Raw genomic sequence first — 11,661 nt, forward strand, 5'->3', positions numbered from 1 at the left:
ACACTACAGCTGACTGCACTGGAAATGTCTGTTACTGTCTGAAATGTGAAGGTGCTTGCAACACAAAAAGTATTTCCACAGCTCATACTATAATTCTGAATGGACGATTATAGACAAAATGAAATATTTACTTGCTTCAGGTCTAGGAAAAGCTGCTTTGTCAGTATCACAAATACTCTATTTACCGAACAGATATTCATCTCAATGAGCCTAACATTCAGAAACCTGTCGAGCAGATATTGTCATAGTATAAATTTCATGCAGTGTAGTTGAAAAACCAAACATTCATAGCTCTCACCCTAGTATGGACCCAGGCCAACCCCAAGGTCCTAGACACAGAAGTAAAGTGCATGAGAAATAGAGCTGAATATCTTGTCACTAAATGGAATGTCTGTGGCACATGTCCTCAGCTACAGGAATACCTGGTTGCTCAGTATCACTTGATACAGGGAAAAGTTCAGGTTGGTGTGGTTGTACAGCGTTACGTCTGTACAATTATGAAATGAGGATGAGGGAGAAGATGCACAACAGTCTCCTGTTTAATAGTCTCTGAGCCTTTCTTTGACAATTTTTGACTGCATATGGACTTGACACTGGGCTGTTTTTGTCCAGGACTGTCTTGAGTTATTTACTGATACACCTTTTCCTGAATGCACTTACAATGACTTCAGTGAATCCCAATATTACCTCTTATCATGTTTTTTTTTTTTTTTTTTTACAAAATATGTATGGATTGATCATTTGAACATTGTATGTCAGTGTCACCGTAATGTAATGCAGAGTACATGTAATATGGTTATAGTAGAGTGTATATGGTTTTTGGTAATAGTGTCATGTAGCTGTATGAATAGGTGTATAGTGAGTCCATTGCTGTTGTGTGTCTCTGTTTGGTTCTTTCCCAACACAGTGTTGTGATGCAGGCTGGATTTCCTCTGAGGAGTGCCAGAATCGAGTGCATGAATGAAGCAGTACAGCACCAGGGATCCTCAGCAATGGCTGGCAAGGTTCCAGCTGTGAAGGGCAGGAGCTGGGGTTAGCGGCCGCTGCGGTCCCACTGGGTATACACTTTAGCAGCAATGTTTTCACAAGGTCAGGGCCAGGAGCTGCAGGGGTAGCTCTCATGTTCATCTTGGAAAAAAATTAGAGACATTAATGGTGTTCTTCTCATGCCTGAAGTAATTCACTGACAGGCCTTTGCAATGGCTCCCCCTACTGGACAGAGAGATGAGAAGGCAAGGATCACGTTTGCCGTGCAGTGTGTCTCCTTGTCCGTGTAACCGAAGTATATTTAGTATACACAACAAGAATATTAACAGAGTTTATTCATGTTGTTTGGTAGGATTCTGTGTTCTGACAAAACATTGAGTGACAAATATAAATATGTTAATTAATAGCACAAGATTTTAAATTCAACTTCAAAGGAAAATATCATGGAAGTCCTTCCTTTACAGCTTTACAATGCTGTTTACTGGGTTAAATAATTCATTATCTCTCTGGCTGATGTGAATTGAGCATTCTGTAGCAAAATCATGACTAGCCAGGTGAATGCTGAATGAATTGATGGTGGTTGATATGAGGGGTGTAGCTCAAACTAGCAAGACAAACAATTCTGAAGCTAGGCTAAAATAATCCCACTCTTTTAGAGTGTCGTGGAATGGCCGAGAGGCGATTGAAAAAAAAAACTGATGAGGTGAAAGATTTGATGGTGACGTGATTGTGGTTTATTTTTCCCAAGCCCGTGACCAGTGAAAGTAACAAAAAAACAATAAACTAACAATGAAGGAAAAAAAAGAAATTAAAAAACACAAACAAAATGCATACAATATTCACCTAAGCAGGCAAAAGGAGACCACATCAATTAAACCACTGCTCTCAATACCACTGCACTCTTAGCCAGCCTGTCAGGGCTCCGCCCCCTTAAGCCGCTGTGTTTTTGTTTTTTCCTGTCCTTGTGCTTTTGTTTTCCTTGTGTTCCAGCCCCGCCCCGCTCCCTGCCTGGTCCCCGCCCACCTGATTTCCTCATTGCCAGCACCTGCCTGCCTGCTCACCTGCATCCCATCTCCTCGTTACCCCAGCCCTATATCTTCCCTGCGTGTCTCTGTCTTGTTGCTAGTTTGTTTCAGTGTGTTTCACCTGGCTCGTCCCCGTGGTTTGTTTTTGTGAGTTATTGCTACATTGCTGATCCTGCCTGTTTCCTGACCATGATTTCTGCCTGCCGTTTGGGTCTGATTGCTGTCACTCACCTGCCTGGTTCCTGACCCTGTTCTCCCTGACTCCCGATTTTGGATTTGCCCCCAGACTGCTTCTCTGTGTTTTGAACCCTGCCTGTCTCTGGATTCACGAACTGCCTGTCCCTTTCAATAAATCGCCTGGAACCGGAACATCCTGTGGTCCACGTTTGTGTCCCGATCACCGGCGCTAACACAGCCTCTTTCCTACTGACTGAATGTTGCTCTTATAAAGGAAATCAGCCATTTTGGACTAAACTAAGCAGAATCAAATAAATCAATCAACTACACAAAGCCCATAAACCAGTACATACTGGCATACAGGCATCGTTCTTCCACATCAAAAATGTTTCAGTTGTATTTCTCCTCTTTACAACACAATACGACCCAATTATAAAAGATTAAAAAGCAACCACCAGAAACTCCCCCACAGTCACATCCCATGTTGGTCAGCCTCATTTGTCTGCACTCTCTCCCAACCCTACAAAACCCATCAGCCCCCAGCCCTTGGCTCCTTCAGCTATTGGAATCTGTCCTGCTGTCCATCTGTACCCTTGGATGAACAAGTAGGCCCTGTTCCCTCCCAAAACATGAACAATTCATTTGCTTTAGCTGCTAAAGAGGTGCTGTTGACAAAAAATGTCCATGACTTAGAAATCCTTAACCATCCAGTTGGCCACCCTGCATGTTAAGATATTCCGCCTGTATCCTCGTTGGTTTGTAGAGTCCGTGGTTTGGGTAATTGGGAGGCAAACAAAGGAGCCAGTGAAATAAAATGTATTTTTCTCCAACCTGGCAGACGGTATGTTTGCCCCGGATTTTCCTGTTTAATTTACAAAGGTCCATGTAACAGACATGCAATCCGTTACACAGAGTCAGTCATCTTTATGGACTGGCTTGAAGGACGTTTAGCGTGTGGTGGCTTGAATGATTTTGGACTTGGATTTTGATTTGGAGAAAGAGGAGAGCAAACCAGTATCTCCTAGAACACCTGGCTGGTATGGTACAATTAAGGCGTTGCTGGTCAGCCCTACCAGTATACAGTTTGATTCCAACACATTATTTGGCTATTACATAGACATTCACACCTTCTGAAATGGTGGCCAGCTTTTTTTTCAAGCGCATGAAGTGAATTTCAGTGATAGGAGAGTGAGGCTTTGTGAACCCCAGGCACCACATGTTATCCGTGACTCTCAAAGTCGATTGAGTCATTGTTTTGCTATGCAGAGATGAGACTTTCAGCTGGTTGGTAGAAATCAATGATTGACAGTATGTGGTAAAAAAGCAAGAAGAGGATTTGTTAAGGATGTGTTGGTGAAATAAATAAAAAAAATGGAAACTTCCTGAGCTCCTTTACCATAGAGCATTGGTGCATCCATCCATGGAAATGGTCCTTGGAATAAAAATATCTTTCTGCCACAAGCCTCACATCCTCATCTTTAAGGTCACCAGTTGCTGCTGTTGTCAGATTTTGGACTATAGGAGACCACTCCTATGTTTGCTGAGGGTCATGAATGCCTGATGACCCAAAGACAATGGAAAGGGAAAAAAATATGCAGGTGGATGTGTGGAATCATATTATAAATGTGAAGAAGGTACCTGTGATTTTAAAAATGTACATGTTGTAAATATTAAAAGACCAAATAAAGCAAAACCTGCAGTTATTGTCTATAGTTCATTCTATAGAATACCATGGTCTATAGTTGGTTTATTTGTCCAGACGTTGTAAAAGCAATCTTTAGTTTGTTAATACGTCAATAATCAACCAACCCTAAACAAAACGAGATATGTCTTGGAAAATATTCGCGTTAGAGTCTTGATATACGTTGCATTGTTTCTTCCACCGTTCACAAAATTGAAGGGCAGCAAAAAAAAATATCCCTACATTTATGTACAAATGTTTACGTGTTTATATGTCACCAATATCTATAGATTTTGTCGATTAAAACTTTAGAAAGGTAACGCAAGTCCTGTGCCCGCGCACTAGCTCTCGTTCTTCAGACACCTGTGCCAGGCGTTGTAGCTGCCGCACGAGCCGCGCCGTCGCCGTCTCGCGCAGGTGGGTAAGTACTCCATGTACCAGCGCGCGCAAGGCAACATGAGTGTGGATTAATAACACGTATAAAATACACACGCGGAGGGAAGACTTCTCAATGTCACCGAGGCGGTGCAGCTCGAGCAGGAATTAATCAGGTCCGACACCGCGATACGGCGCGGCAGCCCTGCACACACGGACACCCGGCGCTGCAATTTCAGGATCCCCATGGGGGGCCGTGTTTAACTGCACCTTTGCGGCACCTTGTGGGAAAAAAAAATAACTAGTCTTTCAGGTGCTAAAAGTGGGACTTAACACACTGTGCAATGGCAAATCGTTTCAGCGACGCGCAGGACGCTAGCCGTGGGAAAGCTTGCGATTTGGCTGAACCGGAGAGGGAAGACGCAGATTTTCGTCCAGACGCAAAAAGAGTCCAACTGTGGGACGAGGGAGGAATCGATGTTAACGGCACGGAGACGCATTGTGGTAAAATGAACGGGGGTCACAAGCTGCAAACACAAGAGGAAACAAGCCTGTCCCGCGCAGACACGCTAACCGTGAGTAACACAAGAGTCTCCTTTCTTTTGGCTTCACTAGACGGACCTTTTGATGCTAATGGAACGATTGCAGTTAATGTATGTTGGATGTATTCCTGTTGTTAACTTCTCTGTGAATATATGTAAATTATTCAGCGAAGACGAGCGGTGTGTGAGCGCGAGTAATGTCAACCACCTTGGTGAATGTGAGTGCATGCGTGTGTACGTGTGCGCGCGCCCTGGCTTTATCACTTTATGTCCCCAAAAGTACCTGTGAAACCAGTAAGGGAAAAAAAAATCTTGTTATGACCACATACATTATAAATACGACATTACACATCTTATAAGCATATATTCCAAAACGTAATGCATCTCCAATTATTGCCGATATCACAGTTTACTTTTTTATAACATATTTTACAATACATGCAATATTGCAACACATTCTACAATATATTGGAAATAATTCTGCACTAATAAAAATTCTAAAATGTGATACATGCCAAGGTGTACTCAATATGCACATAATCTGAAATGTTTGATTGGGGATGTTGACATTTTAACATATTTTAACATTAATTTAACGTATTTCTTTTGAATAGAGGATGACTGGTGTGGAGTTCAGATTACAATATCTGAACACAGAGTACCAGTTGGAAATGACATGATGCTTTTTAGAAAATATACCACATGGACTACTGACAGTTACAGGGCCTGGAACAGGTGTTGTAATATCCTGGGAAAGGGGAATCCTTTTTCTGTGTTTACACAATGCGGTTGAGCTCATATTGCAAGGGCACAGTTGGCAATCCTCACTTGATCAATACTTGTTGAATTTATACAGGCAGTAATATGCAATCTTACAGGTAATTCAAAAAGAAAATGTGCAGGTTAGCTCAACGCAAACATTTATTTGCTCACACTCACATTCTCATGCAGGGGAGAAGATTGCCCTTGTGGGAATATTTTGGAGTCATCACAGAATCCACACACACCTCCATTTCAAACTCCCTTTATTACATTACATTGCATTACACTGCATTACATTTGCTCAGTGGACACTCTTATCCAGAGGGACTTGTCCAGGTCCCGTTTACTTTCCATGTTATCCATTTGTACAGCTGTAACTTTAATGGGGCCTTCTGAGTTAGGCACCTTGCCTGAGTGTGCAACATTTACTGTGGTGAAATACATAGGTGAATAAACGGTTCATTGTACACAGGCGCGTGTCTAGCCCTCCAGCTTTCCTGATTGTACAAATTCAATCTTCATTCTTCAGTTGCACTCCACAACAGTGAAAGCCCTACAGAACGACGAACGTGATGACCCCCCCCCCCCCTGCTGGAGTTCATTTTTCGAAACTGAGGACAGAGGGCAAGGTGCTAGGATTTAGCACATCCCTGTAGTGTATGTAGGCCCTCCATTGCTTGCGGTCAGACACATCTGGGGCATGGTTGGGGAATGCGATGGAGCCGCTGGTCATGCGGTCTGCTCAATGGAGCATGGCAACTAAAGCAGCTGAGACACTACAGTATGTTAACATGAACACAGATTACACCGTATGCTTGCTAGCTAGCAAATGGCAAATGTGTGGACTTAGAACCTACAGTTTGTTGTTGTGTGCAACTAGACTGTTGTCGACCAGAGTTCAGGCTTCTTTCAGAGGTGCTCAGCTGGTGTAAATTGGCCATCAACACCTCTTCTCCCCCACAGGCAAATGCTTGTCTGTCATTATTAGATGGATGGGCTTGAAGTCTACATTTGTCCAAGATAATAGTGGCTGTTTATGTTTTACAAGCTCTAATTGGCTAGTTGCCACCTGTCAATCACCCGACTGCAACTGCATTACTTTCTGTGAGATTACAAGCAGATTGGACTCCGATGAACAGAACAATGTCACACTGGAAGAATCCAGCATTCCATCGCCGTCTTTTGTGACTTTTTTTTAATTGCACGGGGATCAGGAGACGAGGAAAGTGATCTATTTTAATCCCGAAAGGTCGCGATGCTATTGTGCCACTGGTGGACTGAATCCGTGCTACTGCAGTAATGGTGGCCTTGAGATTACATCCACTGAACCAGCAGCCCGAGAAACTAAACACATAATTGGCCCTCCTGGCAAGATTTAGAAGTCCTCTAAATGGGCTGTCTGTTTGTTCTGTATTGCGTGAGAATAATATGTGTGATGATACTTCCATACTACTGCTACTGTACATTGATTAAAAAGGCATTGTGTAGTAAATCAAGTATTAATACTTTGCCGTAGACGATTCTAGATAGGGATGCAGTGCCATCTTTTCCGTTTTCATAAGGGGTGAAAAATAAACGACTTGAGGAGAAAGGAGTGCTCAAAATACAAACGTGTGATCCTAATAGCCAAAAGAAGCTGTATGTAGGCAAAAGCGTGTTTAAGAGTAGGTTGGCGTGTACGCACTGAGATTGCATAGACAGCTCCAAACCACTTGACAGAAATGAAACTGAGCGACGGCGATAGAAACGGCAGGATCTGAACGCAACGGAGAGCATGCCACGCTTTTCAACCTGCATATCCTTCAGGCAGTGAAAAGCAAGACAGCCTTGAGACTTCAAAGTTGTTCCTTTCTTTCTTTCCTGAATGTGATCCGAAGGTCATGTTTCATTTGAAATCAGTGTAAATGTAGTAGAATATTCAGTTTTATCTGAGCGTGGAAGATGCCCCCTGTCAGCAGTGTGGAAAAGGCAGCTCAGTGAAACGCAGCCGGCAGGGTGCAGGCAGTGCTTTTGTGTTGTGGAGCGTCTGAAGCTCAACCTGTGAATTAATTAGCAGCGGTCAGGTGATTAGCTGGAGGTGGTCTGCCAATCATAGCTCGCCAAATGCTTAGCTTCGAATGCTAAACCTCAAATGTTGTCTCCTGCTTTAAAAAAAAACAAGACATTCATATCCTTTCATGTGATATGGCTGTAATCGGTTTGCCAGATGGGTGGAACTCAATGCTAAGCCATTAGCTTAGCCATTGGCTAATTGTTCTCTCCTCTACTGATTGTTTCGTGATTTATCAAATAGCAATATGCTGTTGGAGCCTGTATTGTTGAAAAAATTAACAGGTGCGTACATTTCAAAAACTGGCATCAAAAAGAGGCAAGTGCATGCTCTCTGGAAGACAAAATGCCTTTTGAATGTATTTTGAAAATCTCAATCTGAAGGAAATGGCATGTGATTAATTCTGGCCACATGGAAAAGTGTATTTCTCAGCTTCTTCTGTGAGGCTATGGCTTTAGCACTTAGCAAAGAAGGGGGGGGGGGGCATGGCATATTTAGAGTATCCAAGGGTAAGGAATTATTGGTATGTTGCAAATATGAATACAAAACGTTGAACTGAGCTATTGAAATGTTGGTTTGACATCTCTTCTCCCACAAAGACACACACACACACACACACACACACACACACACACACACGCACACACACACCTGTTCTGACAAAATCAGGTCAGCCAAAACCATTTATGACGCTGTCACCCTTCCCACAAACTCCCATAGTGGCATTGTGTAACAGTCCTTCACAATTCTAATCTGTCGCTGATCTTTAGGTAGGACAGCCCTTTAGCAGCAATTGGGTGAGTGTGACAGTTTAAAAATGCACTGGGTCATTCTGTGAAGAAAGTAAACCCAGGGAAGCTCTTTGCTTGAACCTACCAAGTATTGATTGGGTGTGGCTGGTATCTGAAGATGAAGCCCTTTACCTGAGTTGTGCCTTAAACTGCGTATTGATTTTTTTTTTCATCAGAAAACACAAGTCATAAGATATAAGGCATTTGATGACTGTATGATAAGCTACTGGTAGTATTTCAGATAAAGTTAAACTCCTGTTTAGTCTTCATGCTTAGTGTAGAATCTGAAAACTGGATTAAAATATTTTTTAATTGATTAATTTTTTAATTAATTATTGACCTGAAACCCTGTTAAATACAGTCACAGGCTCCTGAGTGGCTGAGTCAGTGAGGCGCTGGCCTTGAGTGCTCTGGTTCCAGCCCAGCTGTGAAATTGGCTGTTAGAGAGCTCACAAAATTAGAACAAATTGGCACAGGCCTTGGCATGTCAGCAAGGTCTCCTCATCTCTCTGCTGTGGTGCCCTCTGAGGTATCAGTTGGAATGACCTACCATGGTGAATTGTGGGAGTTGTCGTGTAAAAAACAGCACCCAGGTGTATTGGAAGATTACACTCGGCTTGCCTCAGTTCTCCTGTGTGAGCACTCTGGCTGTGCAATGAGACCAGCCTTATGAAAGGAAATACAGATGCAAAAGGAGACATGCTGTAGCAGGGCCATTTGGAGTGCTTCAATAATGGCGTCACTGTAGGACACTCATTACAGTACTGTGCTGACAGAGATGTGTGTGTGTGTGTCAGAGATCTTTTTATCGATTTGTGTTGAGTGCACTTTGAGCTCAATTATTGCCTTGTCATGGTTTGCCCTGTAGGGGAACAAAAAAACACACGTTTAATATCTTTCCAAAAATATCTTCAAACAAGCAAAATATGGTATTTTTTACTTATGCGGTATTTTTAGGGAGAGCTTGAAAATGTATTTATAGTTTACTTAAACTATTTGTAAAGTTTTAAATGTTTTTAGTTGTCTTTGTTTCATTTGTGAGTTACCCTACTCATCACTGTTCCAGACTGAGCCACCCAATGTGCTCACCCCTCTGCTCAGCTGTTCCAGCTAGGTGGAATTTCTGTCTCGTTGCGTGCCGATTTTTGCCCCATCAGGGAGGGAAGTCAGTCAGTCACCTGACAGGCAGATCCGCAGCGCTGCCACAGAATGTGGTGTGGAAGCGCGCTGTGACAGCGGCAGCTCCCGTAAATGAGTTGTCACAGGGCTGACTTTGGTTTGGGAGACACATCAGACCAGGAAACATCAAGACAGCTCATTAACCATGTCAGCCGCATTTTGGCAGGAATGCCAGAGGCTGTCTTCTAGAAGCTGAAGGTGAGAACGCCCTTCTTTCACCTCTTATACTGAGCGCGTTGGCAAGAGGTGGATTCTGTGCTGTAGGGTGGGATAGTAATGACTGCAATCAGCCTCAGATCAGTTAGTACTTTAAATTCATTCTAATGAACACTCCTTTGATTTTCCATTTGCAAAATAGACAAACATGCTAATACACATGCCCGTGCCCACTCTCCCATGCACGGTCATAATTTTACATGCACACGCACACACACACGGACGATCTTCATGTTATCATTTATTGCATAAGTAAACGGCAGTAAGTCGTCCATCCGGAAAATAATATTGATTAATTGATTGATTATTGACTGACCATTTCATTCATTGAATTAAGTCATCAGTGCGAGGTGAATGGGAGTGTTGCGCTCAGCAGTGTCCAGTACACAGCACCGTATTTGCTCAAGCACTTTCACCCCTATTGCCGGTGGGAGGCGGCCAGGCTTATCTAACCGGGGCCCGCTCCGGCTGACGTCACACTCAACAAGGAAGAAAAAAAAATCCTCCGCTTATCTGAGCTTGCGTTTCATCTCTCTCCTCCCGAGGGGGCCAGAGCCCTGCAGAGAGAGAGGTAAGGAGGCCCTCCATCCGATCAGTGAGTCACGTGGGTCTGAGCAGGCTGTCTGAGACAGCGCACGGACAGACCCGTGCGAGCTCCGGTTTGTGTCGTGCTTTCTCAGTGCTCTACAGAGGCTGGCTCCAGATAGCTCTGATGTAACAGACACAGAGGTTTTTTGGGCTGTGGGCAGGTTGATGGAATTAGTTTTATGGCACATGCCTCCCTGATCTTTTGCGCATGCTCCTGTGTGATGGCACAGCTGTGTGGAGGTTTTTTGTTTTGAGGTTTTTTTGCTGCACTGATATCAAGTGGTGTTTCTTTGTTGTAACATAAGGTGCCTTCCATATTGAAGTTGGACCTCGCTTTGGTTTTGACGTGCTCCTAAATAAGCATTGGGTCTGTTTCTGAGCCCTCCCAGCATGTTTTAAGAGGGCTGGAGTGACACACCAGCCAGTCAGGGGATAGGGGTGGACCTTTGGTGTGATCTGTTGCCTGTATTTGAATTTCCTTCCAAAATAGCACTTTCATAGTTTACGCACCAGCTGCAAATCGCCCACAAAAGAAACTCATTACAGATCGCTCTTCACCTTCTTAGACCATGTGAATGCAGCACAGTACAGCCAATATAATGACATAGATGCACTGAAATAAACAAGCAGTATTAAAGTAGAAGTGCAGAATTGAACTAGTGAAGGGGGTGCTCAGAATAATCTCTTCAGACTTTAATTTGTGAACAGTTGCCTCAATCTGTCACATGAAAGCATTCAGTGTCTTAGGAGGGGCCCTTGGTTTGGATGTTTTAAGTCTTCCTTTCCGTCACACGTGTATTATGCCTATTGAACTCCTGAAGGGCCAGCTGAGACTCAATAAGTACTTAGGCTGCCGGAGGCCTCCTCCGTCTGGCTGGGCTGAGGTCTGACCTCCTGGTGTGACTCCATCATTCTCCTCTGTGTGTGCACCCTAATGGCTCGGCTAAGCCCGGTGCGGCAGATGCAGGGCAAATTGGATTGGTCTCGCAGCATATAAGCCTAGCACAATGCACGCTGGGTAAGATGCAGCGGCAACGCGTCAGACTTTAAACAGCAAGAAACGGGCAGTTCTGTTGGGAAATTAAAAACCTGGGGTAATCTCTTGCCTTGACATTCCAAACACGCACCAAGTAGATGGTCTTCACAAGGACAAATTAAGAACATTTTCAGCATCCAGCTGGCTGCTTTCATTTCGGTTGTGTTTTTGCTTCCTTCAGGAAGGAACCCTGCTGAAACACACCGAGTTGGCTACCTAAATTATAGAGGAAGGAAAGGCTGGTCTTGCCTT

This window comes from Megalops cyprinoides, chromosome 19 (assembly GCF_013368585.1).
Source record: "Megalops cyprinoides isolate fMegCyp1 chromosome 19, fMegCyp1.pri, whole genome shotgun sequence".
Lineage (NCBI taxonomy): Eukaryota > Metazoa > Chordata > Actinopteri > Elopiformes > Megalopidae > Megalops > Megalops cyprinoides.